This window comes from Dioscorea cayenensis, chromosome 11 (assembly GCF_009730915.1).
Source record: "Dioscorea cayenensis subsp. rotundata cultivar TDr96_F1 chromosome 11, TDr96_F1_v2_PseudoChromosome.rev07_lg8_w22 25.fasta, whole genome shotgun sequence".
Classification (NCBI taxonomy): Eukaryota; Viridiplantae; Streptophyta; class Magnoliopsida; order Dioscoreales; family Dioscoreaceae; genus Dioscorea; species Dioscorea cayenensis.
In genome coordinates, this window is record NC_052481.1 from 1,725,843 (window position 1) to 1,739,044 (window position 13,202).

General features: G+C 38.0%; 1 long non-coding RNA gene and 1 other non-coding gene across 2 annotated transcripts; one reads left to right on the plus strand and one right to left on the minus strand.

Moving 5' to 3' along the window:
- The first annotated feature begins 1,852 nt into the window (after nt 1-1,852).
- Nucleotides 1,853-4,027, plus strand: LOC120272441. The gene is made up of 5 exons (XR_005540202.1): nt 1,853-2,014; nt 2,114-2,174; nt 3,272-3,386; nt 3,471-3,564; nt 3,648-4,027. It is a non-coding gene; the product is annotated as an uncharacterized LOC120272441 (long non-coding RNA).
- An 8,018-nt stretch (nt 4,028-12,045) lies between these two features.
- On the minus strand, nt 12,046-12,184 carry LOC120272911. Its single transcript, XR_005540444.1, has one exon. It is a non-coding gene; the product is annotated as a small nucleolar RNA Z247 (small nucleolar RNA).
- Nucleotides 12,185-13,202: the final 1,018 nt, after the last annotated feature.

Genomic DNA, 13,202 nt, shown 5'->3' on the forward strand with positions numbered 1-13,202 from the left:
AAGCGGAAACATGATGAATAAAGTAATCCCGGATCCGCCTAGTGAAATAACAGTTAAGGAAAAAGATGGTCGACTCGTTTCAATGCTTGGATGATAGTCATCTTCATATCATGACCCTGCTCTTTGCTTGGATGCTCAATCCAAGTACTATCATTAAATAAGCTTTCACAACTACATCCAATTATCAATAAGCTACATTTTAAAATAAAATGTTTTGTTCCTGTGAAGCAACTAAGCTACAATTCTCTTGGAGTTCAGTTTAATTTTTTGTTTTCAGTTTAGTAATTATATGGGTTTCTGTGTCTTGACTGTATTAATTAACAGTTGAGCTATAGTTATCATTTGAGTCTTGTGTCTTTGGAATGTGTCTTGTTTTTGCATTGATGGAAAGTGGTAAAACCGTAAACTCTATATTAAATATGGAAGGATGCAATAAATAAATAACAACCACTACTTGTTTTCAGGTTTCTGCAATTGGAGTAATTAATCAATTTCTCCAGCCTACATGTTGTCTATTATTAACTGATTTAAGTGGACTCCACACATATTAGAATTTTTTTGTCCCTACAGGATAGGGGCTTCTTCTGGTTCGTCAGTTATCAAAACTCTTTTTTGTTATTCTACTTTGATTAGAAGATGTTATTATTGTTAGGGAATGAAGCTGTGCATCCTGTTTTTCAAGGTGAAACTGATGGATTGAATTTATTATGTATCAACTTTGACTTATATATATATCTCGATGTCCAATTAGGTGAAATATTAAGAATTCTTTCTCCTTTTTTTGCTTCCTAGAACTTCATTTTTCTGATCATTAAATTGTTTTTTTGAAGTTTTCTAGTCAGTGCATCAACAGGTCTGTCTGTTTTTTTATAAGGTTTATGAAGCAGTTTTCATTCAACTTCTTAGAATCAAGTGAAACAACCATTTCTTTTTAAATATTTATATAAATTTCCTGTTTTTGCAAAAACTAATTTAATAAATGAATGGGACCACTGTTAATCCTTATAATAAATAAGCAAGTAATATTTAATTTAGTTTTTAAAAAGTATAGAATACTCCCTTTCTATTTATGTGACAAGATTGTTTATATCGTTCAACCACATGCCTATGCTTTTGTGAATACTGCCCGTGGTAATAAACATGTTGTGTATAATTTATTTATTGATTTTTATTATTATTTATATTACTATTTTTGTTCAATGCAGCTTGAACTTGGATAAAATAAAAAGAACTTAAGAACTTGACATATAGTTGAAGATAACAGATACTCTATGAAGATCTTCTTTGAGATAAGGAAGTAGAAATATCTTGAAGCTCTTGATGAGTGAGCTTCAAAGCTTTTTTTGAAATTTTTTTCTCATAATTTCCAGGAACTAGTTGTGGTTAATTTATTCACTTGGCGTTCAAATATAATTTTCAGACATGACTGAGCAAACGCAGTTGAAGTACTCATCAAGGATCTCAAAGTCTTTGCTACCCTTTAATGAAGAACTTCTCAAGGAGATTACTCAATTGCTTACTCTTGAGAACTTCAGGTACTCATCATCATTCAATGTCTCATGTTTGCATTCTCTCATAATGCTAACTGATGCTTTTCTTTAGACTTAAAGCAGACATAATGAGCAACTTTCTTTCCAAGTATGGGGATACATAGCCTGCCAAAAATATAATGCTTCTTGAGCTTAAAAAGCTTATTGAAGCTAATCCACTGTTTTGTGACAAGCTTGCATTTCCAGCATTCAAAGCTTCTAGGCTGAGGACAATGATCAATCAAAGGTAAAGTACTTCTCTGCCTGCATCTCTTTATGGTCCCTCCCAACTATAAATTAATTTATGTTGTTGCCCGGAAGTTAAGTTGGATAAATTATGAAATTGGCGCGACTGCACTAATAGATATGTATGCAAAGTGCGGATGCATCGAATTGTCCCTTGAGGCGACATGACATTTAAGTGATGGATCAGCAGTAGACCCAGCAGGCAGTAGGCTCAGAAGTAGGCCCAGCATGTAGCAGCAGTACAACTCTCACACTCTCTCTCTCTCTCTCTCTCTCTCTCTCTCATACAACCCAGGTTTGAGTGTTTGAATCTTATATATCATCTCTTGTTTTCTCAGATAAATCACCCTCAGTTGCGGACTGCCTTGCGGCTCAAGAACGTCTTAAACCCGAGCAATGGTTTGCATTTCCACTGAAGTATTGATCCAAAGGGCTGATTTTATGTTTTTTCTGGCCTCGCTAAAAAAAGGCTTTTCACCATTCCAAAATAATATGTATGGAGCAACATTCTTTCCTGGGTGCTTTTACAGTAGCTTTATTACTCATGGACAGTAGGATCACTTGAGGCATTGCTATTATTTCCGGTAGGACATGTTGATTTTTCGGTTACTAGGAACAACAGTTCTCCGGGTGCCGTTTATACTCTATTTTAGTAATTCTACATTACTCCTGCTCTCTCTCTCTCAACTTATCCCTTTCGTTTGTTTGTTTATTTATTTATTTATTTTAAGTATACTTCTTCATTTAATTTTTCATAAATAACTAGGTTCTTTGTTTTCTTGCATTATTTTAAAGATATTTTATAGGTAATTTTCATACTAATTGTCTTAGAGGGTTTCTAAAGTAAATTATATCTTGTTATGCACCGAGTTTTCATGAGATGACAATAATATGTTTTTTTTTAACTTCAAAATGTTCCAATAATCATCATGTACCAATTGAAACTGAGATCTCTGTATCCCACAAGGCTGTCGTGGAGGGTTACATTTCAGTGATGTTCTAACCCCTCAGTTTAGATACTATGGCATGGGGTTCACTTCCCTACGACCAGTCAGCAGCCTGATGCTCGGGATAGCCACACTGCAGCTCTTGTTGGCCATAGAATGGTAGTATTTGTGGGCACAAACGGCTCAAAAATCTGTATGATGTTCACATACTAGCCTTAAAACTAAAAATTGGTTATTTAGTCTAATTGAGCGTCGACGCTGTACCATTTAAGGTCAAATTCTAGTACAAATATCACTACCTTATCTTCACCAACTACAGTTGCAGTATGACTTTCGCGTGGAGAGGGTGGCATGCCCCTTGCAATTGGGTTTCATCCAAGTTTTTAGTTTTTAAGATCAAGTATGTGTCCATCATTCAATTGTTAAAACAACTTATTTTTTAATTTTTTTAATCGAATTGTTTTAACAAACTTACAATTGCTCTTTAAAATTTACTATTCTTGAAAAACCAAATTTTTTTTTTTTTAAATAGCATTCATGCTATGGCAGCGGATCGAATCACCTCCAAGACACTTCAGAAGATCTCCTTTATGAACAATGCAAGCGTTACTTATATTCAACTGCTGACATTGGAAACCATGAAAACAGTAACGCCGCTAATCTTGTAAGGCTTCTTGCACATCAGGCACAATTACAATTGTTATTGCTAACTCCCTGTCTTTATATTTTATTGAACTTATGATGCCAGGATGTCTTAGACGAACCAACAGAAGAGGAAAGAATTGAGACAACTGGCACACCACTAAAAAAATTCACCACTCTTGAAAATGTGTCTGTAGCATGTACGTGGGATACTATGATTGAGATAAAACATATCGCGATATATTTTTTCTTTATCTTAGTTTAATATTTTGATAATTTGTAGGTAAACTGGAGCATATAAAAAAAAAATCTGCTGAGTTAGTTGTTGAAAGTGAGAATGGAAGGAAAGAGGTTGCACTCCCTTCTCCAAATCCACCCAGTTACTTGAACAATGAGATGGAATCAATTATGAGAAATGAGCTTCCCACGCCAGTTGGATAAATCATTGGTAAGTATGTCTTCCTCTATGTTAAACCTTGTATCATTTTAAGCATCTCAAATCATCTGACTGGCCTTTGATAAGGAGATCCATCAGAAACTTAATTAGCCTGAACGGATCAATCGGAGACTGAAAATATTGGATACTTGGACACTACCAAAGAAGGATTATCATGCAGCACCTTGTTTGAACCATTCTACCAGATCCAAACCAAGAGAATCAACGGGAAATTCCTCCTCAGTGTGATTTCAATGAGGCTGTAATTGAAGTTCCTTTGGATGAAGACAGCTCTACTATTCATCAAGAGCCTATGACTAACTGGTTAGCTTTGAAGCAAACCTCTGTTGACAAAAAAATGGGCTTCATGGAAGTTCTTGCCAATAATTCAGCTGGCAAGGGGCATACGCTGCCATTTGAGAAGAACGCAGCCATGTGGAACCCATTTGAATCTCTGAAATCTTCCATATGATGCCCCAAGAGCCACATTTCCGGGCTTTAGAGCAGTACTGTGAGGAGTTCCGCGAAGGAATGGCAATTGGTTTTTATGGTGACTTTTGCCAACTTGATCAATGACCTTGGTAAGTTACGCTTCACTGATTCTACTGAAGTTTTTTTCTGGCTAAGTTAAAGGCTCTTCCGCGGTTAGAAGCAAATGGTTTTGATGTCCAATGCCTCCGTTCTCACGTAGAAAAACTGCTAAAAATAAAGTTAAAGGCTCTGCCACTGATTCCTTCTTATAACCCTTTTTAATTTCTTTCTCCATCTTATGCTTGTTGTGGTAGGCATCTAAATCATAATATCTGCATGCACAGCAAGCAGATATTGTCATAGAAGATATGCTTACACAACTTTTTAAAAAAAACAGCATAGAATTCATCACATTGTATATCCTGTAGTTTGCAGGAAAAACAGCAAAAGGTATTAGAATCACATTCAAGGCTTATGCTTTTTTGTGTTTTTTTGTTTATAGATGCTGTAGTTGCTCTCCATACATCAAATCAAATTATATAAAGTTAAGTTCGGTCAATTTTGGTTGTTGAAGTATTTAATTGCTGAAGCGCATGACTGAGATTTCCTTTCTTGATAATGCACTCTTTAAAACTTGAAAATTTCATTGTTGCTTTGTCCTTATTTTTGGTTTTAGAGGCCGTTTAATAGGGTTCATGACTTAAGTTCATTTTTGTAGGCTATAAAATGTCTGGATGCCCGTCTTGAAACCAGGCAGAAATACTGTTACACTCACCTTATCTCCACAGAAGCCAGGTTCTTATGTATTGGGAGTTCTTACAGGACAGATTGGACACTTGATTTTCTGATCTCATGGATTTTGAAAAGGTGACCCCCCCTGATAGCGATTTCATGAGTTTTGAAAAACCAAAAAAACCTGTTCTGAAGGTAAGTTTCTCAGCCGCATTACATAGTATTAGTTTTTTCAGTCTTCCAGGTTCTTATGTATTGGGAGTTCTTATGTATTCTCAAGCACTTGTAAGCCAGGTACTAAGCCAATTGTCTCACCTTCTGTAATGTTCTGTTTTTTTAACTTCACCAGCTAATTTTCTCCATTGGCAGAAGAGCACAAATTCTGTAATTTTTGTAATGCTAGTCGATATTATATTGGATTTTTTTTAAAGTTTGTGTATTGTTCTTATTCAAGTGTGTACATCCTTCCTTTCTGAAATACTTGTAGTAGTTCATGAGGAGCTGCTTCCTCTTTAGTTTGTGCATGGAATCCAGTGTTTATAAGAATACTTAATCTTTCTTTTACTAGCATAATATATATACTTCAAACATTGGATCCCTATGAATTTGTTTTAAAAAATTCAATTAAAAAAATAAATAAAAATAATTCTGTTCTCCACCAAATTAAATTATTTAATCCCAGTCCCAATTACCAACGTCTTTTTTTCTACCAAATCCATATGATTCACAAAAACTTAATTAGTAAAAAAATATATATAAAAAATAGACCTCCTCCTTCAATTTTTCAATTAAAAATTCCCATTAATTAATTTATGATAAAAAATGAGAATACAAAGGGAGAGAGAGATAAACAGGATTATATGAGCATTAAACTCAACTTAATTACTCTCTTAATCCCAACCCATTATTATTCCATATTTCAATTTTTTTGCTTTTTGAACATCCTGCCTAGTTAAGCAACCATCATATTCTCTTCTTCTTCTTCTTCTCCATCACTGTCTCTCCTACCTTTCTCCTCTCTCCATCACTGTCTCTCCTACCTTTCTCCTTCTCCTCCTTCTTCCAACCTTCACCACCCTCTTCTTCTTCTTCTTCTTCTTCGTCTTCTTCTTTTTTTTTTTGAATAAATCGTCTTCTTCTTCTCTTGTGGTTTTCATGGGGCCAATAAGTTTTCTTGTCGTTCCAATATTTTTTTAAAAGATTTAAAATAATAAAAATGTGTGAATAATAATGAATTATTACATCATAATTAATAAAAGAAATTAAATATAATTATACTATAAAATATGACCCTTAATCATTTCATTCATTTTAATTATTTACATTATATATTTCATTAAAATATATTTATTTAATAAAATCATAAATATACCATAAAATATGAGCCATTTAAAACACCAAAATCATATTTATTTAATAAAATCATAAATATACCATAAAATATGAGTCATTCAAAACACCAAAATCAAAGGACTTGATTAACATCCATTAAATTTGATTTCCTTTGCAAACTAATCATCCAAATTGATGAAGAGCTATGGCCGTATAGATATACTCTGGCAGCAGAACATCACATGCTTGCTACTATATATGCCTGGTACGATAGTTCAGTGTGTTTTAACCTCTGGTTGATAGTCAATAGCCAAAACAACTTCACCACTCCCCACATCTCTCAAAGCTTCAATCTGATCACAAAGTGATAAGATACTCAAAGAGTTAAAAATAGCATTAGCTCCATCCAACTCTAGTTCAGGAAGTGGGTACCTGATGCAGGATCATGGGCTTATTTGCAAAATCAACAAGTCGCTTTTGGGACACTGCCAATGGCCCTCAAAGCGGATACCAAACCCTCCAACAAAGGTCTTTTATTGGTGATTCACTAACTCGCCTCCTCCTGCCATACTTTTGAGGTTCTTCTCTGTGAGCAGATAGAACCTTTTTTTTTTTCTTCTTCTGCAATGATGGGTCTAAAAACAACTGGGTTATGACACATTTAAAGGCTGGAAGTTAAATAATACAAAACCCATACAAAAAAACCCTCGACATCTCGCATAATTGAAAACAATAACGACAATTTAATGCTACCTTGACATTAAAGCAAATCGATGAGCATACAAGCTCTCTCGTCCAAAGCGTGGGGTTCTAATTAATGATGATGCCATTTATCCCACCAACTAGCTATGTCAGCATGTGTCCATGCAAAAGCAATTTAAGTTACATAAATAAAAGGACAAAAAGATGTAAAAACACGATATGATGATGATGGTGGCTTCTCGTGACCCGAGAAGTCGCTGGTGGTGGCGGTGGGGGCCTTTTTCGTGGTTAAGAAGTCGCTTGCAGCGTGGTGGTGGCTCGATCCGTCTCCTCAGCTTCATTTTCTTTGAACAGAAAAAAAAATAATAAATATGTATCTCAAACGGAAAAAAATAAAATTAAAAAAAAAAACAAACAAACCTTCAGCATCAAAAAAGAATTTCTTCAAATATTCAACTATACATAAAAACATGTAAATAGCAAAGCTAAAAAACCCTGAGAGTGCAAAGATCGTAAAAGAGAGTCTTTCACCGAGCTTCCCGTGATTTTTACTAGTTACTAAGTAGTACATTACGAGACAAAGTAGCCCACCAAAAAAATAAAAAAAGTACTCCAAAGAAATTGATAACAAGCATTCTCGCTCTACTTCAGCGATGCATGGTCTTTTGTCTCTGTCCCTCAGATATGCATATAAGTAAGTGATTAACTTTTAATAAAAAAATTGTTTAAAAAAATCACACCTGCTTTCAAACCCTAAAACCAATGTCCGATCCAATATTTGATCGAGAAAAACAAGCACCAATATAGAGCAAAACCAGATATACCAATAATGACAACTCGAAAAACCACAAGATGACTTGCTTTCGCCACCTCATATTTTTTTGGATCCTTTAAAAAGAGATAATCGAAAATGTAAAAACCTAAACATGCCACACTACCAAACCAAATTTTTAAAGCAACTGCCCAGCTAAATTTCATCTTGATAGTTGAAGTTTGGAGACGAGAGGGACGAACACGGATAGAGTCCTTCCCAACCTCGCATTTATAGAAAAATAAAAAATAAAAACAAAGTACCATGGAGGAGGTGGCGCTGGCTCAGCCTGCTCACCGCTCGCCTCTCTCTCTCTCTCTCTCTCTCTCTCTCTCTCAACTTCATCGATTTTTAGGAAACCATACTAATTGATTTCGGGACATTGGCCAAAAAAATTGCAGTAAGAAGAAAAACAAAAAGGTTCTATCTCGGCTCACGTAGAAGAAACCCTCAAAAAGTGAAAAGAATTTAATCGTAGAAGAAAGATTGTTGCAATCCTGCACAGAAAATATGGTGCTGGTTGTGTTGTTTATATTGCTGAACCATGAACTATTCAGATCCTAAAAATGTGGCTGTAATCAAGGAGTACATAGGGAATGTGAGCTACAAGATAGCTTAGAGATTAGGACTAATAGAAGGCTAAGTACATGATTATTCCCCTTTTTTACATTCCCCTCAATCTCATCTCGCCGATCGAGATCGCCCTCGAGCTATTCTTAGTTGTCTTGTCATCATCTAGTTTTTGTAAACACATCACCTACTTGACTTGACTTGGAATGAACCTGATCTCCAATGCTTTGAGCGCAACTCTTTCACGAACAAAGTGGAAATCTACCTCAATATGTTTGGACCTTGCATGAAAAACAGGATTCGCAGACAAGTAAATAGCGCCCTAGGTTGTCACACCACAAGCACGGGCGCCCGGATTGAACACTCCAAGTTCACCAAGTAAGGATCGAACTCAAATGACTTCACCGTGGCATTGGCTAGCGCTTTTGTATCTCGGCCTCGGCTTGACCTTGAGACCGTAGCCTGTTTTCTGGAGCTCCATGATATGAGATTTGTCCCAAAGAATACCGCAAAACCCACTTGTTGATTTTTCTCTATCCGGGCAACTAGCCCAATCAAGATCGAAGAAGACACTCACTAATTCGTAGTCGACTTGTTCATTGATAGACCATACTCAAACTGCGTATTTGAGATATCTCGTAATCCTTTTTACTGCTGTTAGGTGTTGAGTTGTGGGTGAATGCAGAAATTGACACACTCTATTTACAGAGAAGGAGATGTCAGGCCTATTCAGGGTAAGGTATTGCAAGGCTCCTACTATACTTCGGTACTTGGTTGCATCTTCGTAAGATAGAGGTTCTCCCTTCCGCTCGAGATAGCTTCTCGTAGTAGTCATTGGTGTAGTAACATGTTTGCATTTATCCATATTCATCTTCTTCAATAAATCGTAGTGTACTTGGATTGAGTAAGAACAATACCTGTAGATGTTTTCTTCACCTCAATGCCCAAGAAGTAATGAAGCTCACCCAAATCCTTCATAGCTGAATTCAAAGATGTAGCTTCAAGTAGTTGGTTCATTGCTTGATTAGAGGATCCTGTGACAATTATGTCATCTACATAAACAAGCACGTATACTGTCACATCTTCATGGTTGTAAATGAATAGAGAGGTGTCAGCTCGAGAAGGAGTGAATCGCAACTCACGTAGTTTGGAGTCGAGGCGAGAGTACTGTGCTCTAGGGGCCTGCTTTTAACCCATACGAGCCTTGTCGAGCTTACATACTAGTTGCGGTTGTCGAGGATCCTCAAACCCGGTGGTTGCTTCATAAAGACTTCCTCTTCAAGAATGCCGTGAAGGAACACATTCTGCACGTCCAATTGCCGCAAGTTCCACCCCTTTGAGACTTCTAGAGACAGAATAAGCCTAATGGTTGTTGATTTGACCACCGGGCTGAACGTATCTTCATAATCAATGTCGTATCGTTGCTTGAATCCCTTTGCCACCAAACGGGCTTTGTACCGATCAATAGACCTGTCAGCTCTTCTTTTAAGCTTGAATACCCACTTGCAATCGATCAAGTTCATTCCCTTCTGTGGTTGAACAAAATGCCAGGTTTTGTTTCTCATAAGAGCCGCATACCGATTTCCATAGCTTGTCTCCAATTTACATCTTCTAAAGCATCAATATGATTGATTGGTTCAACAATTGTTGCACCGCGATACCCTCACAAGATCTATCTTTATACTCCTTGATTTGTCGTATGCCATCACGGAGTCGAGTCCTCATTGGATGTCGCGATACACTTTGATCTGAAGTAGACACATTACCATTAGTGTTTATGGCGATAGCATCAGACTGCCATCGCAGGAGCAAAGAGTCGAGTGTTAGTGTCGCAGAACAACATGATGAGATACAACGCTCCAAACTCGCTGTCCGCAAAAATGTATTCAAACTTGTCACCGCAAGGTAGTGTCGATGAAGCACAAGTATGCACATTAGCCAATTGATCATTCATGGGCATAGAATCATTAGAAATTATCGAGATGGGTTGAAAGCAGTGTCGGGTAGAAGAATTTGATCGGATGTATAGTATATGCTAGAGGAAGAAGGATTTTCAGAGAAAGGGAAAACTTGTTCATCAAAGATAACATCCCTAGACACATAAACTCTGCCATTGGAAGGGTCTAGGCATTTGTATCCCTTATGCATGTTGCTATAACCTAAAAACACACAGCGCTTTGATCGAAATTGAAGCTTATGTGAATTGTATGGCCTGAGGTTGGGCCAAAGATGCACAACCAAAAAGTTTTTCAAAGCAGAGTGTAATTGGGTTTAGCACCCTAGGAGACGCTCTAGAGGAGTGCTAGAGTTTATCACTTTGCTAGGAAGTCTGCTTATGAGATAGGTCATTGCTTGAAATGCTTCGTCCCCAAAACTTCAAGGGCATAGAAAGTCGCAAAGAAGAAGAGATAAACCTACCTCGACTACATGTCGGTGCTTCCTCTCACAGAACTGCTTTGTTGATGAGTGTAAGGACAAGAGATACGATGTGCAATTCCCGGTTTGAGTAAGAAAAGAGTGTAGTTTTTTATACTCTCCTCCCCAATCAGATTGAATGCAAAGGATCTTTTTGTCATGCAACCTCTCAATATGTTTTTGGTACTGAATAAACACACTAGTAACATCAGACTTTTGTTTTAGAGGATAGAGCCAAACAAATTTACTAAAGTTATCAATGAAGCTCACATAATACTTATGTCCCCCAACAGAAGTGAGGGCTGATGGCTCAAGAGGTGAAGAAGATATATTAGTTGATAGAGGAAAAGGTAACTGATGGCTCTTTGCACATTGACAGGCATCACAAATAAAAGTATCTCTATTATTACTAGGACAAGGAAGATTATTGTGATGGACTACTTGTTGGACAACTGCAAAGGAGGGGTGGCCCAGCCTGGGCAATGCCACCGCCAGGAGAGGTTCTTATGCTCGAGAAGGCACTCTTGGTCGTGGTAGCGACATCGACTGCAAAAGGATACAAGCCACCTTTTATCGCGACCTTGAAGAAGTACCTTCCTCGTGGCCAGATCCTTAACAACAAAGTGATTGGGGTAAAACTCAAACATAACATCATTATCGACAAAGAATTGATGTAATCGACAAAAGATTCTTAGAAGCTTTTTGGAACATGAAGAACATTTTTTTCAAGTGAAGAGTTTGGCAAGGAGTATGAATCGTGAACGACCAATATGAAAAATGCGCATATCTCGAACCATTTCGTGATCTTGCACCGATCATCGTCCCCCATACTTCTCTGACAAGAAGGCGCCCGATCTCACCAAATGATATGGTCGGTCACGCCTGTGTCTCAGGTACCAATTTGTGTCCACCATATACCCCCGACGAGGTATGAGCAAAGCAGCCCACAACCTTGGTTTCCTCTCGCTCGTAGGAATGATCAAATCGGTGGTAACATTTTTAGAGCAACATGCCCCACCTTGCCACACACTTGGCACTTTGGCTTGTTTGTAGTGTAGTTGTTCGATCCTTGTCCTCGACGCCGTGATTATTGCGGGTTCTGCCATGGAAGCCATGGGTCCCAGCGAGTAGTCGCGACTACGCACCTCCGCCACTGTAGAGTCTCGGTAGTGGAGTTCACTTGCATCACAGCTTGATTCTGCTCCTGGCGCATCTCAAAGGAGAGGAGGTGAGCATATACATCATTAAGGCTTACTGGTTCAGATTTAGTGGTGAGCGATGTCACAATTGGGTCATAATCTGCATCCAAGCCAGTGAGCATATATGCAACAATCTCTTCCTCAGATAGGGCCCACCGCAGGTACTCAGTGAATCAGCCAAGGCCTTGACCTTTACAAAGTAGTCTGCCATTGGCATGCCCTTTTTCTGGATCGTGACGAGTTGGCGACTTTAACATTCATGATCCGCGCTTTGACCGTGATGCAAATCTACATTCCAAGGCGATCCACACCCTCATGAGATGTGTTTAAGAGTAGCACTTGAGAGAGCACTTCTGGAGTCAGGGATGAGAGAATGGCGCTGAGGATGGCTTGATCTTGCTGCAGCCATGTCTGATACGCTGGGTTGGGAACCCGAAACTGCGCCACTCCGTGGACATGGTGATGATTTTTTTCAGTGGGCGCTGATGGAGCCGCCAACAAAACCCGTGTCGCTGGTCTCGGAGGTAAGGCATCATCTCGTGCCTTTCCAGAGAAGATAATTCTCATGGCCAAGCTTGATATTTATTAAGGGGTCAAGGGTTGCGCTGGGAGTAAACCTGCTATTGTTGAAATCATGGTGCCGATGGTTTTAGATGAGGTAGAACTAGTGGTAGACATTTGAAGAAGAAAAAGGCTCGATACCATGAAAGAATTCAATCGTAGAAGAAAGATTGTCGCAATCCCTCGCATGTAAAAAAATATGGTGCTGGTTGTGTTGTTTATATTGCTGAACCATGAACTATTCAGATCCTAAAAATGTGGCGTAATCAAGGGGTACATAGGGAATGTGAGCTACAAGATAGCTTAGAGATTAGGACTAATAGAAGGCTAAGTACAGTATTATTCCCTTTTTTTTACATGGCAGGAAGAGTAGTTAGTGAATCACCATAAAGGCACTCGTTGAGGGTTTGGTATCCGACTCGAGGCCATTGACAAGTTGTCCCAAAGCAAACTTTTGTTGATTTTTGCAAACAAGCCCATGATCCCTCGCATCGTACCCACCGAACTAGAGTTGGATGGAGCTAATGCTATTTTTTTAACTTTTTGAGTATCTTATCACTTTGTGATCGATTGAAGCTTTTGAGAGATGTGGGAGTGATCAAGTTGTTT